This window comes from Panthera uncia, assembly GCF_023721935.1.
Source record: "Panthera uncia isolate 11264 chromosome C1 unlocalized genomic scaffold, Puncia_PCG_1.0 HiC_scaffold_4, whole genome shotgun sequence".
NCBI classification, from domain to species: domain Eukaryota; kingdom Metazoa; phylum Chordata; class Mammalia; order Carnivora; family Felidae; genus Panthera; species Panthera uncia.
The window spans coordinates 27,703,241-27,727,746 of record NW_026057585.1 but is presented as its reverse complement, the minus strand read 5'-3'; the positions used below and the strand labels follow the sequence as shown (position 1 = coordinate 27,727,746).

The following is a 24,506-nucleotide window of genomic DNA, read 5'->3' as shown; positions in this document are numbered from 1 at the left end:
TGAGCAGATGGGTGAAATAGGAGATGAGGATTAAAGAGTACACTTATCATGGTGAAATAAAAGATCCATGGAACAGAATTGAGAGTCTAGGAATAAACCCTCGTATTTATGGTCAATTAATTTGCAATGGAGAAAGGGTGGTCTTTTCAACAAACAGTGCTGGGTTGTCTGATATCAGATGCAAAAAAGATTAATTTAAACCCTTACCTACCACTATATGTAAAAATAAATTGGAAATGGATCAGAGACCTAAATATCAGAGCTGGTAGTATAAAACTTTTAGAGCAAACAGGAGAAAACTTACATGACATTAGTTTACAATGAGAGGTGTTAAATACAATGTCAAACATACAATCCATACAGAAAACTTTAAATTAGACTTTATCAAATGTAAGAGGAAAGAAAACTTTCAAACTCCTTCTATGAGGCCAGCATTACCCTGATAACAAAACCGAAGACACTACAAAAAAAAACAAACTACAAGCCAGTGTCAATGATGAAATACATGTAAAAACCCTCAACAAAATATTAGCAAACCAAATTCAACAATACGTTTAAAAAGTCATTCACCACAACCAAGTAGGATTTATGCCAGGGATGAGAAGGTGGTTGAATATTTGCAAATAAACCTTACACATCACATTAATAAGAAAAAGGATAAAAACCATAGAATCATTCCAATAGATGCAAGAAAAACATTTGACAAAGTACAACATCCATTCATGAGAAAGATTCTCAACAAAGTAGGTTTAGAGGGAACATATCTTAACATAACAGAAGCCATATGTGAAAAACCCACAGCTAACATCATACTTAATGGTGAAAAACAGCTTTTCCTCTGAGGTCAGGTCAAGACAAGGATGTCTACTCCCACCACTGTTATTCAATATAATACTGAAAGTCCTAGCTGAAGCAATCCAACAACATAAGTAAATAAAAGACATCCAGATCAGCACAGAAGAGGTCAAATTTTCACTCTTTGCAGATGACATAATACTATATCTAGAAAATCCCAAAGACTCCACCCCCCCCCCAAAAAAAAAACTATTAGAACTCATAAACCAATTCAGTAAAGCTGTAGGGTACAAAACTTATAGAAATCTCTACACTAATAATGAAGTAGAAGAAAGAGAAATTAAGGTAATAATCCCATTTAAATGGCACCAAAAAGAATAAAATAATGGTAGGTCTTTCACCTCCTCCTTGGTTAACAAGGTGAAAGACCTGTACTCCGAAAATTATAAAACATTGATGAAAGAAATTGAAGGCCACAAAAATGGAGAGATATTCCATGCTCATGGTTTGTTAGAATTTGTACTGTTTAAATGTCCATACTACCCAAAGCAATCTACAGATTCAATGAAATCCCTATGAAAATACCAACATTTTTCACAGAACTATAACAAATAATTTTAAAATTTGTATTGAACCACAAAGGCCATAAATAGCCAATGCAACATTGATAAAGAAGAACAAAGCTGGAGGTATCCTAATTCCAGATTCAAGATATACTGCAAAGCTATAGTAATCGAAAGAGTGTATCAGTACTGGCACAAAAACAGACAAATAGATCAATGGAACAAAATAGGCCAGAAATAAACCTATGCTTATATAGCCAATTAATCTACAACAAAGGAGGCAAAAATATACAATGGAGAAAAGACAGTCTTTTCGATAATGGTGCTGAGACAACTGGACAGCTACATGCAACAGAGTGAAACTAGACCCATACTCACTCATACACAAATTAGACTCAAAATGGTTTAAAGACCTAAATATGAGCCCTGAAAACTCCTAGAAGAAATCATAAAGAACCATAAAGAAACCATAAAACTCCTAGAAGAAAATACAGGCAGTAATCTCTCTGACATCACCTTTAGCATCTTTTTCTAGCAATGTCTCCTCAGGCAAAAGAAAAAAAGCAAAAATAAACTACTGGGACTACACCAAAATGAAAAGGCAACCTACTGAAGGGAAGAAGATATTTGCAAATGATATATCCAATAAGGGGTTAATACCCAAAATATATGAAGAACTTGTCCAACTCAGCACCAAAAACTCAAAACAAAACAAAACAAACTCCAATTAAAAATGGCCAAGAGGGATGGTTGGGTGGCTCAGATTAAGCATTTGACTTGGGCTCAGGTCATGATCTCACAGTTTTTGAGTTTGAGCCCCATGTCGGGCTCTGTGCTGACAGCTCAGAACCTGGAGCCTGATTCAGATTCTGTGTGTGTGTGTGTGTGTGTCTCTCTCTCTACCCATCCCTGCTCTCTCTCTCTCTCTCTCTCTCTCTCTCAAAACTAAAGGTTAAAAAAAACTAATAAAATAAAATGTTTAAAAAATGTTTTAATGTTTATTTTTGACAGAGAGTGACAGAGCATGAGTGGGGGAGGGGCAGAGAGAGAGGGAGACACAGAATCCAAGGCAGGCTCCAGGCTCCAAGCTGTCAGCACAGAGCCCGACGTGGGGGTCGAACACATGGACCATAAGATCATGACCTGAGCCGAAGCTGGACGCTCAACAAACTGAGCCACCCAGGCACCCCATAAAATAAGGTATTTTTTATTTATTTATTTATTTTTGGGACAGAGAGAGACAGAGCATGAATGGGGGAGGGGCAGAGAGAGAGGGAGACACAGAATCGGAAACAGGCTCCAGGCTCCGAGCCATCAGCCCAGAGCCTGACGCGGGGCTCGAACTCACGGACCGCGAGATCATGACCTGGCTGAAGTCGGACGCTTAACCGACTGCGCCACCCAGGCACCCCAGGTATTTTTTAAAAATGGGCAGAAGAGGGGTGCCTGGGTGGCTCAGTCCTTTAAGCACCCAACTCTTGGCTTTGGCTGAGGTCATGATTTTGCAGTTCGTGGCTTCAAGCCCCGCATTAGGCTCTACACTGATGGCACAGAGCCTGCTTGGGATTCTCTTTCCCTTGCTCTCTGCTACTGTCCACTTGTGCTCGCACTCTCTCTCTCTGTCTCTCCCAGTAAATAAACATTTTTTTTAAATGGGCAGAAGAAAAGCATACCAAAAAATCATAATCCAGTTAAAGATGGGCAGAAGACATGAACAGACTTTTCTCCAAAGAAGACATCCAGATAGCCAACAGACAGATGAAAAGAGTCTCAACATCACTCATCATCAGGGAAATGCAAATCAAAACCATAGTGAGATATTACCTCACACCTGTCAGAATGGCTAAAATCAAAAACACAAGAAACATCAAGTGTTGGCAAAGATGTGGAGAAAAAGGAACCTTCTTGCAGTGTTGGTGGGAATATAAACTGGTACAGCCACTATGGAAACCAGTATAGACGTTTCTCAAAAAATTAAAAATAGAACTACCATATGATCCAGTAATTGCACTACTGCATATTTACCCAAAGAATATGAAAACACTAATTCAAAAAGATATGTATACCGCCATGTTTACTGCAACATTATTTACAATAGCCAAGTTATGGAAGTAACACAAGTGCCCACTGATGGATGAATGGGTAAAAAAAGAGGTGTGTATATATATATACACACACACATATATATATACACACACATATATATGCATATGTGTGTGTGTATATATATATATATATACACACACACACACACACAATGAAATATTAATCAGCCATAAAAAATGAAATCTTGCAATTTGCAACAACATGGATGGATCTAGAGCACATAATGCTATGTGAAATACATCAGAGAAAGACAAATACTGTATGATTTCACTAATAGGTGGAATTTAAGAAACAAATGAACAAAAAACCAAAAAACATACTCTTAACTATAGAGAGCAAACAGAGGATTACCAGAGGGGAGGTGGGTGGTAGATGGGTGAAATAGGTGAAGGGTATTGAGTACGCTTACAATGAGCACTGAGTAATGTATAAAATTGTTGAATCACTATATTGCACACCTGAAACTAATACAAGACTATATGTTAATTATACTAGAATTAAATTTTTTTAAGAAATGGACAGAGGACCTAAATAGACATTTTTTCAAAGATGACAGATGGCCAACAGACACTTGAAAAGATGCTCAACGGTACCAATCATCAAGGAAAAGCAAATCAAAACCATAATGAGGTATTACCTCAAACCAGTACAGTTGACTAGAATCAAAAAGAGAAGAGTAACAAGTGTTGACAAGGATGTGGAGAGGAAAGCCCTTGTGCTCTCTTGGGAATGTAAATTGGTACAGCCACTGTGGAAAACAGTATGGTGCTTCCTCAAAAAATTAAAAATATAAATACCATATGATCCAGTAAACCCACTGCTGGGTATTTAGCCAAAGAAAACAAAAATACTTAAAAACTGAGAACAAACTGAGGGTTGATGGGGGGTGGGAGGGAGGGGAAAGTGGGTGATGGGCATTGAGGAGGGCACCTGTTGGGATGAGCACTGGGTGTTGTATGGAAACCAATTTGACAATAAATTTCATATTTAACAACAACAACAACAAAAAAAACCCAAAAATATAATTCAAAAAGATATATGCACTCTTATGTTTATTGCAGTATTATTTACAATAACCAAGATATGGAAGCAACCTAATGTTCATCAAAAGATGGATAAAGAAGATGTGGTATATATAGACAACGGATTACTACTCAGCAATAAATAGAATGAAATCTTGCCATTTGTGACAACATGGATGGACGCAGAGGGTATTATTCTAAGTAAATAAAGTCAGAGAAAGACAAATACCAAATGATTTCACTTATATGTGGAATCTAAAAAACAAAACAAATAAAAAAGAATTTTAAATATTGTGATCAAACTGGTGGTTGCCAGAGGGAAGTTGGGTGGGAGCATGGGTGAAATAGATAAAAGGGACTAAGAGGTACAAATTTTCAGTTATAAAATAAATAAGTCATGGAGATGAAAAATAACAACATACGGAATATAGTCAGTAATATTGTGGTAATACTGTATGGTGACAGATGGTGACTACACTTATGATGAACACTGACTAATGTATAAAATTATTGAATTAATACATTGTGCAACAGAAACTATTAACATTGTATGTTAGCTATACTTAATGAAAAAAAAAAAAAAAAAAAAAAAACAAAAAAAAAAAGTGTTGTCCAGGATGGGAGAAAAGAGAACCCTCAAGAACTGTCAGTGGGAATGTAAATTGGTGAAGCCACTGTGGAAAACAGTATGGAAGTTCCTCAAAAAATTAAAGTAGAAGTAGCATATGACCCAGTAAATTCCACTTCTGGAATTTATCCAAAGGAAACAAAAACATTAATTCTAAAAGATACATGCACCCCTATGTTCACTACAGCACTATTAAGCTGATAAAAACAGATACTACACTTGATCTTAGCCAAAAGGCCGAGAAGCGATTCACTGCAGCACTATTTACTGTAGCCAAGATATGGGAACCACCAGAGTGTCCACCGACAAATGAATGGATAAAGAAAATGTGGCATATATAGTCAACGGAATATTACTCAGCCATAAAAAGGAAGGAAATCTTGCTACTTGCAACAATATGGACAGGCCTTTAGGGCATTATACTAAGTGAAATAAGTCAGATGGAAGAATACAAATATCATATGATCTTACTTGTATGTGTAATCTACAAATAAAAATTTTAAAATATTTAAAAACCAAGCTCAAAGATACAGAGAACAGATTGGTGGTTTCAAGACTGGTGGGGCATGGGGAGGGTTGGTGGTGAAATGGGTCAAAGGAGACAAAAGGCACCAACTTCTAGTTATAAAGTAATTAAGTCCTGGGAATATAATGTACAGCATGGGGACTATAGTTAATAATACTGTATTGCCCATTTGAAGTTTGCTGAGAGTAGATCTTAAAAGTGCTCATCACAAGAAAAAAACACGTAAATCCGGGCCAGGTGTGGTGACAGATGTCAACTAGACTTACTGTGGTGATCATTTCACAACATACGCAAATATCAAATGATGTGGTACACCTGAAATTCATAAAGTGGTACAGGTCAATTATACCTCAAAAAATGTTAAACAAAATTGTTAAAAATCACAGATAAAGAAGGGCCCCTCCATCTGTCCTACTAATGACCAGGGTATAGAGGGGAAGAAGCTGCTGTATCCCACTGCTCCCCACTCTGGGCCCAGAGACACCTCTTTAGTTTTCTCTCACACCCTGCAGGGGTAGGGCCCTCAAGTAAGGACACAGGAGCTCACTACTCACTCATTAGGAAGCAAAATGGACTAATGCCCAAATGGACCACAACCACCTCTGTCACCCGGTCACCACACAGCTCTGGGGCTATTGCATGTGCCTCTCACACACTCCTGCCAGGTTTAAGTTAGTTCAGGAGGACCAGAGCAGATTTCAGTTCAGCTCAAAGAACTGTGCTACATCTTTGTTTCTAAATGTCATTTTCCAATAAAAGGATACAAGCCTCCTTGGGAAATTGGCCGGTTCTAAGGCTGGGGTAGGAAAAATACAAGACAAGTCTGGAGCATCTTGTAGTACTGGAAAGCAAACAAGTGCTTACTACTGAAGAAAGGCATGCATGGTCCTCCACAGCAGGCTGGTCTGCAGCTCCCACTGCTCAGGCCACTGAGTGGGTAGGAAAAACCCTGGGTGATTTTAAGCTGTTCGTCCACAGGCTTTTAAACAGAAAATGGAAATAAGGTCAGAAAATAATTATCAGTTTTAAAATAAATCAATGAATAATACTGTTTGTAGATAGTACTCCTTATAGGACGTGGAGTTAGTCCACCCTTTGAGAGTGGTTTAAACTTAGTGACCTGCTTCCACAGAATAGGGAAAGGAAACACAACACCTTAACCAAGTGATGAAGTTCATATCCCCAGTGCTATCATGTGCCCCCTGATATGTGTGATGAGAAAGGACTTCACTTCTACGGTATTCTTCCCTAAAACCATAATCTGGGTCTAATTACACAAAAACAGACAAATCCAGTTTGGTCACATTTCTTCATGAAATTTGGATAGTACCTCTCATGGCACAAAGTCATGAAAACAAGGAAAGACTGACCCGGGGAGACATGTAAACTAAACACAGTATGGTATTCTAGTCTGGATCAGAACAGGAAGAGGACATTAATAGAAAAACTGGTCTGGACGTTAGTTAATAATAATAAACCAATACAGTTCCTTAGTTTTAATAAATGTACCATGGAAGTGCAAAATGTAAATAATGGGGGAAATTGGGTAAGGGGTATGCAGGAACTCTGTAATTCTCCACAGCTTTATATAAATCTGTAATTATTTCAAAATAAAAAGTTTATTTTATATATAAAAAAAAGTACTGGCTGGACATGAGAAGGGATGCAAAGACAAGGCAGTCATCGCCCTCAGAATCGTCAACCTTCCTATGGGAAGGAGACATGACAAGGGTAAATGCGTTGAAGAGGAACATCCATCCTGGTTTGCTTGGGATAGTCCCTACTTTATTATCTCAGCATCATTGGTTACAAGCATCCCTTTTACTTCCAAAAGTATTCCGATTTGGACATTAGATTTTTTGGTCACACCACTTAAAAGTACAGGGTACGGTGAGGTGGTCAGAAATAAGTGGAACATCTGTGATGGCATGGAAGGATGGATGGGGGTAAGAAGTGGAAATAGGGGGATAGGAAGGCAAAGGTATGACCCAGGCAGGGGCAGCCTCAAGAGGAAAGCCCCAGAGGCAGGTAAGACCCACCATGTATTCTTTTTTAAGACACAGAAGTCTGAAATTGGAGAAAATAGAAAAACAGCAAGCATGATTAAGAAGATGGGGTCAACCAGGGTCTGGACTAGAACTCTACTGGGACAGTAAAGTATTTTCAAGCAGATGGGAGGGAAAGGGACCTTGCCACCCTACAAATGAAAAACCTACAAAATCAATTTTCTTGAGAAAGATTCTTTCCCACCCCCTTTACATACCTAGTCTTCCCAACTCTTCCTATACTTTCTCGAGGCCCTTGATATATATACTGAGCTCCAGCTCACCCAAGCTAACTCTCAACGGTATCGTGAGACCCCTCTGACACAGATATCACCATTTGCTCAGCTCTCGGTGTACACAGGACTGAGCAGCTGCTTCCCCGGCCTTGGGTGTCTGACCCAAACTGCGGTTCAGTCATATGCTCTGCTGACTCAGGGGGTACACGTCTCCTCTCCAGAACACCACTCCTTGATTTCCATGTGGCATTCTTCATTGTTGAAGTAAAGTGTTACCTTCAAAAAGCATAACCCCCAGGTCTTCTTGTGAACTCCTAATTTCAGAGAACAGGAAGAAATGTTTTACAAAAACCCTGTTGCTCTTTCAGGGAAGAGGACTTGCATTCTAAATAGCTTTACTATGAAAAATAAACTGTGATTCAGTTTCACTTTCTATTTAAATGCTTCAGGAACTAATTCATATGCTATTATTTTCAGAGAATGATGACTTTATGTGTTTTTTTAATTTTGTCCTTTGAATCATTTCATTCCCATGAGATTCTCAAACACTTAAAAACCCCACCAAACTTAATGTACTTAGTGGAATCTCTGTATGGTATTATTTGGCATCTTCTGCTTATAGTCATGATAAAAAAAACTAGCTGGTCTTCCTACTCCTTAGCAGAGAGGAGTGATGCGCTGAAGATTTACCGAGACCAAGGTAAGTGATATTATTCTAAAATATGAAAATCTTTAATAACTGCGTATTTTATGCGCTGGTAGAAAAAAGAAGAGTAAGGATGTCTAGAAGCTCACCTCTACTGGGATGTGGGTAGAGTGGGGGAACAGGGGTGACTTTCCTCTGCAATGTGCCCAGGAGGCTTGAGTGAGGTTGGGCCTAGCTTCTGGGGCGTCTGCTGCCCAGGCCTTCCTCTCATGGAGGCTAAGAGGTGTGGGGCAGTGACTGCATCAGGATGCCCCATGTAGCTGGTGATAAAATTCTCTGATGAAATTTGTTCTTTCTCAATGAAGCTCTCTTTCTTTGGGAATTCCTAGATCCTTTTCCAATTTAAACTAGCAGAATAGGAACTTTCATAAATCTGGGCCATCCAGCTCTCTGCTCTCTAAATTTTCAAGCCTTTGCATGCCCTTCCCTCTGCAAAAATATTTTTGGTTTGGAAAACTGCCAATGAAGTAACTGAGAGGTGGAATTGTACCAAACTTTAGATGAGAGCAGGGACACCTTTCCCTCTAAGGGAACAGACCTCACCTCAGGGGCCTGTGGAGAGAAGCCCGCTCCAAGGTGCCAGTTTTCATTTGGCTTCCCAGCACTTCTGCAGTCATAACCAAAGTGAAGGAGAATATTGCATGACTTCAGAAGAAAGCCGGCCACCTTGCAACATCTTCAGGAAATTCTGCACTCCCCTAGGGCTTGCAAAACTCCCTATGTCTTGCAGACCAAAGGCAAGATCTCAGTCATCTAGCTCTAGTTTGCATAATTAAAAAAGTGGAAGCTGGTTATTTTCTGAGTGACCCTTGGCCCAACCAAGCTCTCAGGGCCTGTGACAGAAATAAGATAGCAATGAAATGAACTGTTTTAACAGTGAAAACTCATACTATTTACATGAGTAGGAAAAGTCAGGCCTGTGAATGTCCATCTCCTCTTACCTACAAGGTTCACACAGCCAAAACAGCGTCCACTGATGGTGCTATAACGTTATTCTTTTGAAGATGGCACATATACAACTTAATGTAATTTCATGCCATGATCTGTAAGGCTTTTCAGAGAAACAATTTACTAACATCTTCTATAATACCTTTTATCTTCCTTTTCGATGTGGAAAAGCATACCCTGTGATCTGTTAATTTGGTCCCTTTCACATCTTAACGTCTTTCTGGTCCTTCTCCCCCTGTCCTATTAATATGTTATCCAACTTAGGGGGAAAAAATTAAAACACAGAAGTTTAGAGCTACATCTAGTATGGCCACACAGAGGAAGAGAAAGTCCACCTTCAAAGTAAACAGAGCAGCTCTGCCTCTTCCATATCGGGCATGCAGACAGATTTCCTTTGTACAAAGAGTCTTGCTACTAGGGGGAAAACTTTGAAAATCACTCAGCAACTCTAAACCCCTCACCATAAAGAAGCACAAATCAAGACACAGGGAGGTTTTCCTGGCACAAGGTCACTTTTAGCAGAGCCACTGCTTGGAAACAAGGTTTCAAACTCCTAGTTCATGACAACAGACCCCCCCCCCACCCCTACCTTAGGAGGGACAGAGGAAGCTCCACATGGGCCTCTTTCAATCAAAAGCCACCTGGGATGAGGGCAGCCACTCTGCCTGCGGGAGCTAAACTGAGGTCCCTCAACCTCCACCCCCACTTCCGTTGCAGAACAAGGGTCACTGCCACAGGGGGAGCTGAACCTGTGGACAGGTTCTGGTTTGAGTCAGAGTACAATTTGGTTTTAAGGCCCAGAAATTTTTTATTTGGATCCTCCAGGCTTGGTTAGAGGTTGAGAGACCATGGGGCCACCTAGCAGCCCTTGGCTTTTCCAAGTTTGGGAAGACAACTCCATCACAATAGGAGTTTCTCGGAGAAAGCTGCTACCACAGGGAAGGAATATTTACTAAGTGGGACAGGAAGCGACTGCTGAAGACCTTTTTAACCCACTTCTGTAAGGTTCACTTCGATAAAACCAGCCAGTCAACATGCCTATCACAACTTTGTTCTGTTATTAAAGCCTTGAGTTTTTTGTACAAAGTGACACACACACACACACAAGAAAGCTAGCTTGCTCATGTTGGTCAAACTGAAGATATCTACAGAAGTAGGGTTCTGGGCGACTTTGGAGGTGGGAGTAATAAATGTCACATTAATATAAAGGTCTGTCAAAGTTTCTGGATTCTTTTTTTTTTTTTTTTTTGAATACATGAAATTTACTGGCTGGATAAAGTCAGTCTTCATCTTGTTCAGCTCCAGGCCCTGTGAAGAGGGCTGGGCTGGTGGGGTAAGTACAGGATGGGCAGACCTGACCCTGCAGCCTAAGTTATTTTAGCATCTAGGCAGCCTGGAGTTTAGGCACAATGGAGTTTTAAGAAACTGTCCTCTCCCCCCACACACAACCAGCATTCCTGGGGAGCGTCCTAACATCTGCCCGGGGCTTCAAAACCATGCACATTCATTCATTCATTCAACCAAAATTTACTGAGCACTCAATTCAGGCTAGGTCTTTCCTTCCGGAACTACTCACTGAGTGCCTTCCATGGTGTTCTGTCAGTTTCTCGAGGAGATATGGAGGACTGCATCCTGCTTACTCCCACTCCGCATAGGAGCTTATGGTTAGCCTGGGCTATAAAACAGCAGAATGGGAAAAGGCTGGGATTTGTGGCCAGACGGACCCAATTGAGATCCTAACATTGGGGCAATTGGCAATAACTAGTTGCTTGATCTTGAGCAGGTGGTTAAAGTTCTCTGAGTCTCAGCTTCTTTAGATGAAAACAGCAGATAATACAATTTATTTCTTATGAAGTTATTTGTTTAATGGGATATAAAGACATGTTAGGTAAATACATATGGACCACCAATATTAGGTAAAAACCTTTTTTAAGATTCAGTACAATTTTTATTTTAATAATGCTTGTACATAATTACAACAGTAACACCTACAAAGCTCTCACTTTGAACCAGGCACTATTCCAGATATTTTACATAGATTAAACTAGTTCACCCTAACAATAACTTTCTGAGGTAAGCACAACAATTACGTAGTTTTCAACAAATGATGTAACTGAGGAACAGAGAGGTTGAGTGATTTACCCAAGGTCACACAATCAGCAAGTGCCAGTACCTGGCTTCAAGTCATGTCCATATACATACAGTTCAGTGATTCAGAAAATTCTGGAAGACTTATTATGAGAAGCAGCCACTCTGCATTTCTTGCCTTGTTGTTCCCCCTCTTTCTATGTAACTAGTGCTTATAAAGATGAGGATTTAAGTCTCTTTCACCATTCCTGGAAACCACCACACACCACTCACACACCACACTTCTCCTCTTCCTCCCTTTCAATATCAATTTTTAGTTGGATTAATATTCAATGCTTATATCCCTATCACCTGTAACACTACTACAGGCAAGCTCTGCAGTCTTCCATCATTCTCCTTCCTCCTTACACAACTAGTAACTAAATACTTGTCTTATTATTTTGCTTAGTTTCTATGCACCTTCCACTAACCCATCTCCAAACTTTCCACTGTGTTAATCTCCTCTTCATCTATTCAAACACATTGTAAGTCCCTGGATCCCTTGAACACACCTTTCCCAGAGCCTTTCTGCTCCAATCTAGACTGGATGCTTCTAGTCCTGCTGTATAGCCATATCCCAGGAGCCCCTTTCATCATCCTTAGAATTCCTTTAACTTCTTTCTTGGGCCAGTTCCACCCGGGTTTTTTACCTTTTCATGAAGTTGAATTTCTCAATTTTTCTTTTTTCTTTTTTTAAGGATAGCTTTTCTTTTTTTTTTTTTTAATGTTTATTTATTTTTGACAGAGAGAGAGAGAGAGACAGACAGAGCATGAGCAGCAGAGGGGCAGAGAGAGAGGGAGACACAGAATCCGAAGCAGGCTCCAGGCTCTGAGCTGTCAGCACAGAGCCCGACGTGGGGCTCAAACTCACAGACTGTGAGATCATGACCTAAGCCGAAGTCGGATGCTCAACCGAATGAGCCACCCAGGTGCCCCTCTTTTTTTGTTTGTTTGTTTGTGGCTTTTGTATCCTATTTAAGAAATCCTTGCCTACTGTGAAGTGGTGATATTTTTCTACAATTTCTTCTAGAAGTTTTATAATTTTAACTTTTATGTTTAGGTCTGGGATCCATTTTTAGCTGCTTTTGTGTATGGTGTGAAGTAAGGGTTGAGGCTCTTTATCTCAATATAGATATCCACTTGATCCAGCATCATTTCTTTTAAAAACCCTCCTCCCCATCGAAATACATTGGTCTTTTTTTAAAAACTCAATGGACTATTTATGTGTGGGCCTATATCTAAACTCTCTATCATCTTCTATTAACCGTTATATCTATCCCTATGCTAGTACCAGAATGTCTTGATAATTGCAACTTTATAGGGAGTCTTCAAATTAAGTAGTGTAAGACTTCCAACTTTGTTCCATTCAAAATTGTTCTGGCCATTCTAGGTTCTTTGTGTTACCCTGTAAATTTTAGAATCAGCTTGATTGTGATTGCACTGAATCTACAGGTCAATTTGGAAAAACTGACATCTTAACAACATTAAGTCTTCTTGTCCACAAACATGGTATATCTCTCCATTCATGTAGGTCTACTCTAACGCAGTAATGTTTGGTAGTTTTTAGTGTACAAATCTCAAACAAATCTTGTAAAATGTGTCTTTGAATATTTCATGTGTTTTTGTTTGTTTGTTTCTTAAAAAATAGACTTCAGTTTTTAGAGCAGTTTTAGGCTCACAACAAAATCCAAGTACAGAGAGTTTCTATGTAACCCATATTTCCCCTCACATACAATCTCCCCAAGCTAGGGTGTTTCATATGCTATTGTAAATGGTATTTTTATTTTTACTTTTAAAACAGTTTAAGTATTTTTTTAAATTTTATTTATTTAAGTAATCTCTACACCCAACATTGGACTTAAACTCATAACCCCATAATCAAGAGTTGCATGCTCTTCTGACTGAGCCAGCCAACACCCCTATAAGTGATATTTTAAAAACCCCATTTCAAAATTATTCATTGCTAGTATACAAGGGAAAAATTAAACATTAACTTGTATCCTGTGAACTTATCAACATACTTATTAGTTCCAGTAGTTTTTCTGTAGAATCCTTAGGATTTTCTACATACCCCAATCACGTCATCTGCAAATAAATACTATTTTACTTCTTCTTTGCCAATCTGTATGTCTCCCTTTACTGCTATAGCTAGGACCTTCAGAAAGATATTACATATAAGTGGTAAAAGCAGACATCCATCTTAGAGGGAAAATATTTAGTCTTTTACCATTAAGTATAGCATCAGTTGTAGGTTTTCATGAGAGGTCCTTCACCAGATTGATGAAGTTCCCAGGTATTCATACTTTACTGAGAGGTTTGTGCCTTTTTTTTTTTTAGTTTATTTATTTATTTTGAGAGAAAGAAAGAAAGAGAGAGAGCACGTACGCATGAGTCGGGGGGAGGGGCAGAGAGAGAGGGAGAGGGAGAGAATCCCAAGCAAGCTCCACACTGTCAGTGCTAAGCCCGACATGAAGCTCGAACCCATGAACCATGAGATCATGACCTGAGCCAAAATCAAAAGTCAGGTGTTTAACCAGCTGAGCCACCCAGGCACCCTGAGGTTTATGTCTTTTTAAATCATAAATAAGTGTTGAATCTTGCCAAAGGCTTTTGATGCATCTATAGAGATGATATTTTTTCCCTTCGTTTCTGCTAATGTTGTAAGTTACACTTGTTTGATATATAAATATTAAATAGCCTTGCATTCCTGGGATAAACCCCACTGAATCATAATGTATTTTCCTTTTAGTATTCATTTTGCTAATAGTTTGTTAAGGATTTTACCTATGTCCGTAATGGATATTGGTTTGTAATTTTTTTCTTGTAATGTCTCTCTCTGGTTTTGAAATCAAACTGATATTGGCCTCATAAAATGAGCTGAAAAGTTCACTATCTAATTTTACTTTCTGAAAGTTAAGTATTATTTCTTCCTTAAATGTTTGATAGAATTCACCAGTAGCACCATCAAGAATTTCTGGGAGAATTTAATATAATTTTAATTACTTTCATTATTATATTGATATTCAGGAATATTTCTCCCTGAGTCAGTGTTAAAAATTTGTGTCTTCCAAGGAATTATCCCATTTCATCCAAGTTTTCAAGCGTATTCACATAGTTATTCATAATATCCTTTTCTTATCTCCTTAGTTAATGTAGGATTTTAGAAATGTTTTCTCTTTTCCTAGATCCTGATAATTTGTGTCTTCTTTTTCTTGATTATTCTATTTAGATGTTATCAATTATATTGATTTTTAAAAATCAAATATTTAGTTTCACTGATTTTCTCTTTTTTCTATTTTTTGATTCATTGTTTGCTGATCTTTATTATATCCTTTCTTCTACTTCCTTTGGGTTCAAATTGCTCCTCTGCTCCTAGCTTCTTAAGGTGGAAGTCTAGATCATGCGTTTGAGACCTGTCTTCATTTCTAAGATAAGCTATAAATTTTCTTCTAAGGACTGTCTAAGCTGCATCCCATAAGTTTGAAAACTTTCATCTTCATTTAAAATATTTTAAAATTTCCTTGTGATTTCTAACTTTACCTTTACATTATTTAGAAGTGTGTTGTTTTTTCTGAATATATATTATTAATTTTTAACTTAATTCCACTCTTATTAGAGAACGTACGTACTCTGTATGATTTAATTGTTTTACATTAATTGAGATTGGGGTTTTTTTTAGTGGTTTTTTTTTTTTTTGAGAAAGAGAGCATGAGCAGCAGAAGGATGAAAAGAGAAGGGGGCAGAGAATCTGAAACTGGCTCTGTGCTGACAGCAGCAAGTCCAATAAGGGGCTCAAACTCATAAAAAGCGATATCATGACCTGAGCTGAAGTCAGATACTCAACTGACTGAGCCACCCAGGGACCCCTGTTTTATGGCTCGTAATATGGCCTACTTTGGTGAATGTTTCATATGCACTTGAAAGGAATGTGTATTCTGCTGTTTTTGGTAATGTATTCTGTAAATGTCAACTAGGTTGAGTTGGCTGATAGTATTGTTTTTTATCTTCTATATCTCTACTAATTTTTTCAGTTTGTTTGAAGGAAGAATATTGAAATATCTAACAATAATCCTGAGTTTGTTCATTTCTCTATCAATTTTTGCTGCATTTATTTTGAAGCTCTGTTATTGGGTGTACACACATTTAGAATTGTTATGTCCTCTTGACCAACTGTACTCTCAATTATTATGAAATGACCCTATTTATTCCACGTAACATTTCTTGTTCTAAGGTATACTTTGATATTAACATAGTCATTCTAGTTTTGTTATGATTGGTGCTTACATGGTATAAGTTATCCATCCTTTTAATCTATGTGTACGTTTGTATTTAAAATGGGTTTCCTCCATCAAAACCTTAGAGGAGAAAGCAGGAAAAGACCTCTCTGACCTCAGCTGTAGCAATCTCTTACTCGACACATCCCCAAAGGCAAGGGAATTAAAAGCAAAAGTGAATTACTGGGACCTTATGAAGATAAAAAGCTTCTGCACAGCAAAGGAAACAACCAACAAAACTAAAAGGCAACCAACGGAATGGGAAAAGATATTTGCAAATGACTTATCGGACAAAGGGCTAGTATCCAAAATCTATAAAGAGCTCACCAAACTCCACACCCGAAAAACAAATAACCCAGTGAAGAAATGGGCAAAAAACATGAATAGACACTTCTCTAAAGAAGACATCCGGATGGCCAACAGGCACATGAAAAGATGTTCAACGTCGCTCCTTATCAGGGAAATACAAATCAAAACCACACTCAGATATCACCTCACGCCAGTCAGAGTGGCCAAAATGAACAAATCAGGAGACTATAGATGCTGGAGAGGATGTGGAGAAACGGGAACCCTCTTGCACTGTTGGTGGGAATGCAAATTGGTGCAGCCGCTCTGGAAAGCAGTGTGGAGGTTCCTCAGAAAATTAAAAATAGACCTACCCTATGACCCAGCAATAGCACTGCTAGGAATTTACCCAAGGGATACAGGAGTACTGATGCATAGGGGCACTTGTACCCCAATGTTTATAGCAGCACTCTCAACAATAGCCAAATGATGGAAAGAGCCTAAATGTCCATCAACTGATGAATGCATAAAGAAATTGTGGTTTATATACACAATGGAATACTACATGGCAATGAGAAAAATGAAATATGGCCTTTTGTAGCAACGTGGATGGAACTGGAGAGTGTGATGCTAAGTGAAATAAGCCATACAGAGAAAGACAGATACTATATGGTTTCACTCTTATGTGGATCCTGAGAAACTTAACAGAAACCCATGGGGGAGGGGAAGGAAAAAAAAAAAAAAAAAGAGGTTAGAGTGGGAGAGAGCCAAAGCATAAGAGACTGTTAAAAACTGAGAACAAACTGAGGGTTGATGGGGGGTGGGAGGGAGGGGAGGGTGGGTGATGGGTATTGAGGAGGGCACCTTTTGGGATGAGCACTGGGTGTTGTATAGAAACCAATTTGACAATAAATTTCATATATTAAAAAATAAATAAATTAATTAATTAATTAATTAAATAAAATGGGTTTCCTCTGGATAGTGCACAGTTGGGTCTTGCTTTTTTTTTTCTTTTTTTATTATCTTTAATTCTAGTTAGTTGACATACAGTGTTATATTAGTAAAAATATGGAACGCTTCACGAATTTGCGTGTCATCCTTGCGCAGCAGCCACGCTAATCTTCTCTGTATCATTCCAATTTTAGTATATGTGCTGCCGAAGCGAGCACAGGGGTCTTGCTTTTTTAATCCAGTTGGTCTGACCATCTCTGCCTTATAAGTGGGGTGTTTGGATTCTTTATAATAAATATAATTATTAAGATGGTTGGGCTTAATTCTACCATCTTCCTATTTGTTTATTTGGTCCTATCTGTTCATTGTTCTTTTTTTCCTTTGCTCCTGACTTAAAAAAAAAATTTTTTTTTTAACGTTTATTTGAGAGAGAGAGAGAGAGAGAGGGAGAGAGAACACATGTGTGCAAGTTGGAAAGGGGCAGAGAGATAGGAGAGACAGTGCAGAGCCTGACATGGGTTCAATCTCGCCAACTGTAAGATCACATAACCTAAGCCAAAATCAAGACTCAGACACTTAACCAACTGAACCACCCAGGCGCCCCTATTCCTGACTTCTTTTGTAATAATTGAATATTTTTAGCCCTCCATTTAATCTACAAGATTAGTTTATTAACTATACCTCTTTGTTTTAGAAGTTTTTTTTTTTAGTAGTTACTCTAGGATTTGAAACATGTATATTTTACTTATTTATTATTTACATTTTCATTTTACACTTATTTCAAATAATGTTTATTATATCACTTCTGGCATAATGTAAAAATGTCATAACAAAAATATACTATCATTTCATTTCTCCCATCCTTCGTGCTACTATTGTCACACATTTCACTTCTACAGATGGTCTAAATCCTACCATGCATGTAATTTTTGCTTTAACTTATAAACTATAAATACATTTTAAAATGAAGGAGAAGAAAGTGTTTTATATTTACTCATATATATACCATTTCAAGCACTCTTCATTTCTTTGTGTAAATCCATATTCCCACCTGATATTTTCTTTCTGCCTGAATAATCTTTCACATAGTGCAAGTTTCTGGACAACAAATTCTTTCGACTTTTGTTTGTATGAAAAGCCTCTTTCTTTCTTTTTGTTTTTTTGTATGTTTTTTGTTTGTTTGTTTGTTTGTTTTTTGCCTTCACGTTTGAAAAATAGTTTCACTTATGTCCAAATTGTCTTATTTTTTTCTTTTGGCACTTTAAAGAAGCCATTCCATTGTCTCTTGGCTTGCATAGCTTTAGACATGAAGTCTGTAGTAACTCTTTTCTTTTAATTTTTTTAACGTTTTTATTATTGAGAGACAGAGAGACACAGAGCATGAGCAGGGGAGGGGTAGAGAGAGAGGGAGACACAGAATCTGAAATAAGCTCCAGGCTCTGAGCTGTCAGCACAGAGCCCGACGAGGGACTCAAACTCACAAACCATAAGATCATGACCTGAGCTGAAGCTGGTCGCCCAACCAACTGAGCCACCCAGGCACCCCTGTAGTAATTCTTATCTTTGTTTTTCTGTACATACTGATTTTTATCTTTAGCTCTTTAATATTAGTTTTTAACAACTTGATTATGATATGGTTTGATATGAGTTTCTGTGTATGTAAGTTTATTCTATTTAGCATCTTGTATCTTTGTCTTAGCATTTTTATCTAATTTAGAAAATTTTTCATCATTTTTTCTTATTACTTCTTAGTATTTATGGTGCACCTGGGTGGCTCAGTCGCTTGAGCATCTTACTCTTGATTGCAGCTCAAGTCATGATCCCAGGGTCGTGGGATCAAGCCTCACATTGGGGTCGTGCCGAGCATGGAATCTGCTTAAGATTCTCTCTCTCTTTTCCTCTGACCCTCCCCCACTCACACACACACTCTCTCTCTCAAAAATTAATTAATTAATTAATAACTTAAAAAGAGATTTCTGGAGAACTTTTCTGTATAACTCCCTTTTGTATGCAATTCTTCCTTACAACTTTCAGTTGCCTCAGTTTCCCTGAACTCCAATCTCTCTCTTCAACTAAGTGTGACCACCATGCCATACTTGGGATTCCCCTCCCAGCTTCGTGATCTGGAATGTGCTTCCAGGTAGAAACCTAAGTGATAATAGAACTTGCCTCATTTTTCTCTCTTCTCTCAGGAATCACAATCTGTGATACCTCTAGTCCAATATCAGAAAACAGGTGTTTCATACTCTTTATAAGAGTTTCCAGTTATTTCTGTGGCAGGATAAAAGTGGCTCCTATTAGTTCATCATGGATTAAAACAGAAGTCCACTTTATGCTTTACTAAAAATCCATTTACTGACAACTTTTGGAAGGGAGTGGGGAGTAAACATGTGTTCAATCCAGCATGTTTAGCCACCCACCTTAATTTTAAAATCTGTAAATAAAACAATAATATTATTTAAATTAATAATTACTTCAAACAGTGAGAGAGACTAACTGCTTTCAACTTTTTACCAAGATGTCTACAGTCAGCTCAATGAGGATTGGCTTGAATCAGGTTCCACACCTACTTGCTTTCTTTACTTAGTTTCAACAGGATCTTTTGATAAAATAATTGTGCCAAAAGTTTGTTCTGCTTTTTCTCTAAACCCAATATTTATTATTTTCTTAGGCTGGTTATTCAAAGATCTTCACAATTATATGACTTATATGTAATTTTGCATCAAGAAGTACAAGTTTGAATAACAGTCTTATCATTTTGGTCTCTTCTTTACATTTACTGACAAAATTAGCTTCCTACACTCACTCTAGGAAATATTACTTGATTTACCAGAGAGGTAATCATATTTTGTTTAAAAATTGTGTCCAAATTTGGTGGCGTTTTGCCACTATAGGGCAAAGTGTTACAAGAAACAGTGTCTTTGGGGACCATTGTCCATTGCATTGGACAATGCAATAAAGTCCAATTTTCAAACATTCAGCAATGTATTTCCTAACTGAACATCTCTTTTCTAGATAATATACTAACTCAAAACTCTCATAGATTATTTTGTCCTAGCTCATACAGATTCATGCTGTATATTCATACTGTAACCATATTCAATAATTATACTTACAGAATTATTCTGTATTATACTATTGATAATATTATCTTCATCATTAACTGTACCCTTCAATTACTTTAGATTCATAAGATTTAATACAATACGAAAGTAACTTTAAAAACATAAATGTTTATAACTAAGAATTTTAACACTAACAAGATGTGAAACACATTATACAAAATAATCTATAATTGAACACTCAAATTAGCTATGATTAACTGACCAAAATACAGTTGCAGTGAATATCATAAAACAATTATTAATAAGGTAATAGAATTTCTATAGAAATCTTAATTACTCTTACATTTAAAATTAGTGAAGTGTCAATGGAGTACTACATGGCAATGAGAAAGAATGAAATATGGCCCTTTGTAGCAATGTGGTTGGAACTGGAGAGTGTTATGCTAAGTGAAATAAGCCATACAGAGAAAGACAGATACCATATGTTTTCACTCTTATGTGGATCCTGAGAAACTTAACAGAAACCCATGGGGGAGGGGAAGGAAAAAAAAAAGAGGTTAGAATGGGAGAGAGCCAAAACATAAAAGACTCTTAAAAACTGAGAACAAACTGAGGGTTGAGGGGGGGGGTGGGAGGGCGGGGAGGGTGGGTGATGGGTATTGAGGAGGGCACCTTTTGGGATGAGCACTGGGTGTTGTATAGAAACCAATTTGACAATAAATTTCATATACTGAAAAAATAAAAATAAATAAAAAATAAAAATAAAAAAATAAAATAAAATTAGTGAAGTGTATGTGAACAAAATTGATCATTTTTTTTTCTCTAAATTCATCACACCAGTTGCAAACTCCTTGGCAAACCACCAGAGTTTCATAGACCATCTCTGTGAAACCCTGTTTCAAGGATAGGCATTTGTATTTCTAATTAGTGGTAGTATTTACTGATTTTCAGTGATTCATACATAGAAGACACCTAATATCCATGTAATAAGTTATTAAGCAACATATTTTGGTTTCATACATGTTAAGTACTATTCTAAACTCTGAGGATATAGCAGTGAACAAGACAGATATTGTTTCTATTCTGGAGGTACTTCCTATCTAGTGAAAAGAAGGAGACAGTACAAAGAAAGCAGATAAGTTCAGAACATGTTAATAATATAAAGGAAATAGTGTAATGAGATAAAGTGTGACTTAAGGAGTTACTTTGAATTGGGTATTCAGGAAAGACCTCACTGAGGAGGTTACTGTTGAACAGAATGCTGAGTGATGAGAAGGAAGTAGGCATTGAGGAGCTGAGACCATTCTAGGCAGAAGGCTTAGCAAGTGGAAAGGCCTTGAGGCAGTGGTAATGGTTTGGCCTTTTTGGGAAATGGAGAGAAGGCTGAGGTGTCTGAAGCAGAATGAACAAAAGGAATATGGGATAAGAAGAGGCTGGGAAGGCACCCATGTACCAGAAAAGCAGAACCTTGTGAGCTGTGGAGATGAGTTTGGGAAGCTACTGGAAGACTGTAAACAGGGGAGTGACTGAACTAATTTGCCTTTATAAAATATCACTAAATATTCCACAGAGTACAGAGGAGTTGGAGAGAGGCAGAGTGAGAGCAGGAAGACCAGTTACAAGGGTATTTAATAATCCAAGCTAGAGGTAACTAGGGTGGGAAGCAGTACAGATGGAGAGAAGTAGATGGATTTGGGAAGTATTTTTCATATAGAGCAAGTAAGACTTGTCAATGCATTGAATGAATTAATGCATGAGATAATTAATGCATAGTCACTAAAATGGGGAGATCTGAAAGGAGAAAGGTCAACATGTGCTACAGAAGTTAAGGAAAGCTTTCTGGAGAAGGCAGAATGGGAGCTGGGCTTGCAAGATGAGCTAGCTATGGCTGAGAAGTTCAACAGTAGGAATCCAGTTGCAAACAAAACCAGTGAGGTGTGAGTGAGCTTCAATGTGTCTGGGGACTCATGAGGAACTGCCTGCTAGCTAGATGTTGAGGAATGAGCAGGATAGTGGGGTAGAGTGGAATGGGAAGGGGCTGGATCATGGAAGATCTGAAAAGCCCAGAAGGGTGAACTCTGTCTATCCCTATCCAACCCCCAGAACAGCTATACCTTGGACTTGTACCAGGGAGACTGACAATGAGCCTTTTCTCCAAGTTCCATGCCTGAGCCTAGGTACCCATCTCACTGCTTTCCAGGAGAGGCCCCAAGTGCTCACTGATCTGCCCAACATCAAGGTGACCTGGGTGAGCTGGGAGCTAGAGCAAGTCCCTGCTATATTTACCATCCCTGGCAGATATGGCAACACCTAACACTGTAGAAATGCTTCAGATAACAAGTAAATTATCCCATAAACTCTGAGCTAGAGGCATCAGTCTGTCTCTGACAAAAGTGATGGGTTTTCCCCAGCACCAGATGGGAAGCACCCCCAGGACTGCCTTGGAGACCACCCACACCCAGGGCTCTGCCTCCTCCTTCTCTCAGCAGTCCATAAGCCTAGCCTTTGCTGTCTCCACAAAGGAAGGAGTGTATCTCACAACTCCATAACAAGACCCCTGTTACACCCAGAGAGAAGGCCTGGATTTTAAAATGCCAGACTCTCTAAGAGACCTCATTGGGCCAGTCAAGCTTAGATTCATAGATCCTGATCCCTCTGTGACTGTACCAGATACTTCCCTACCACATGTGGTTCCAGCTCAACTGTGAGCTGTACAGGAAGAAGGATGCTGCCTCTCTCATACATACTCTTCCCCAGAAGCTGACAGAGCATTTAGAACACATTTTCTAAAAAATAAAATAAATAAAATAAATAAATAAAATAAAATAAATAATAAATGATTGGCTGTGATGTGGACATAAGGGACGGGACACAAAAACTACTCAATGCTTAAATAGCTCCCCTGGAAGTCTGCCCACCTCCTTGATGGAAACAACAGCTGCCTTTTACTTGGTTGTGTATAATGTATGACAAAGGTGCTAGGCTTTTGCTTATTTCCCACATTATCTCATTTAATATTCACATCTACCCTTTAAGGTGTGCATTCCTATCCACATTTTACTGATGAGTACATTGAAAGGCAGATGAGGTCACATACTAGCAAGAGGCAGAGCCAGGTCTCCTACCCCAGACTAACCAACCCCAAAGCCCTCATCCTTTCAGATCATAGTCCTAAAGCAATTCTGTGGGTGAAAGCACAGGAGTCTCCCACCTGCCACTCTGGAGGGCAATTCAGCAGCCCTGTAGCTCCCCCTCCCACCTCAGCAGGAAGCCGTTTATCAGATTAACAACCCACCTGCTCCCACAGCAGAAAGCAGGGCTCTGAGGAAACAGAACTGGGCTTAGTTGGGCTCTCTGTGGGGACCAAGGACCCAGGAACATCTTGGGCCTTACAGCAGGGAAGCCACTTTGTGCTTTTTCCCTTCCAAGGAGGAGACTAGAATGTGTTCTATGACCTCATTGTTAGCATGAAGTAATAGGAAGAACACAGGATTTGAAGCCAGACAGATGTGGGCTTGAGTCCTGATAAGCTTTATGATCTTGGACAAGCCACTTTGACTCTCCGTGTTTCAGTTCTTTCAGCTGAAGAAGAGTTTAATGCCACTTCCCTCATGGGACTGTCTTGGGCATTAAATGAGATGGCAGATCTAAGGAGCCCACAGCACAGCTGGCACCCAACAGTGCTGTCAAGCAAGAGCTCTCCTTTCCTCTCAACTGGATAGGGCAACCGTTAAGGGGCCCACTTGTCAGATGAGCAAACTGAGGTGCCAAGAGATTGAGTAGCCGACAGCTAGGAGCAGAAATCATCTCCTAACTCACAAAATGACACTTTTTTCAATGTTTCTTTCTTTCTTTCTTTCTTTCTTTCTTTCTTTCTTTCTTTCTTTCTTTCTCTTCTTCCTTCCTTCCTTCTTTTCTTTCTTTCTTTCTTTCTCTTTCCTTCTTCCTTCCTTCCTTCCTCCCTCCCTCCCTCCCTCTCTTTCTTTCTTTCTTTCTTTCTTTCCTTCTTTCCTTCTTTCTGGCTTCTCAAAAGCAAAAACAGGTAATTCTCCCCAAATCTGTTTTGCCTTGAATATGTAGCTGTCTGGGTGCTCCTCCTCTTCTCCTTGCTTCCCTTCCCCAAATTCTTATCTCACCAGTCTCTTTACACACAAATCAGACTGATCATCATAAAGTAATAGAGAAGCTCACAGGCAGAAGGAGAGGTGAATACAATTCTCTCCACAAGC

At 38.6% G+C, this 24,506-nt stretch overlaps 1 long non-coding RNA gene, 1 other non-coding gene and 1 pseudogene across 2 annotated transcripts; all 3 read right to left on the bottom strand.

Annotated features, from left to right (window-relative positions):
- Positions 1–5,193: 5,193 nt before the first annotated feature.
- Positions 5,194–5,363, bottom strand: LOC125913856 (uncharacterized; annotated as a pseudogene).
- A 419-nt stretch (positions 5,364–5,782) lies between these two features.
- Positions 5,783–24,205, bottom strand: LOC125913376 (uncharacterized). The gene is made up of 4 exons (XR_007454994.1): positions 23,573–24,205; positions 11,152–11,250; positions 6,505–6,619; positions 5,783–5,955 (listed from the first exon to the last, which is right to left on the bottom strand). It is a non-coding gene; the product is annotated as an uncharacterized LOC125913376 (long non-coding RNA).
- On the bottom strand, positions 17,324–17,430 carry LOC125913770 (U6 spliceosomal RNA). Its single transcript, XR_007455070.1, has one exon. It is a non-coding gene; the product is annotated as a U6 spliceosomal RNA (small nuclear RNA).
- Positions 24,206–24,506: the final 301 nt, after the last annotated feature.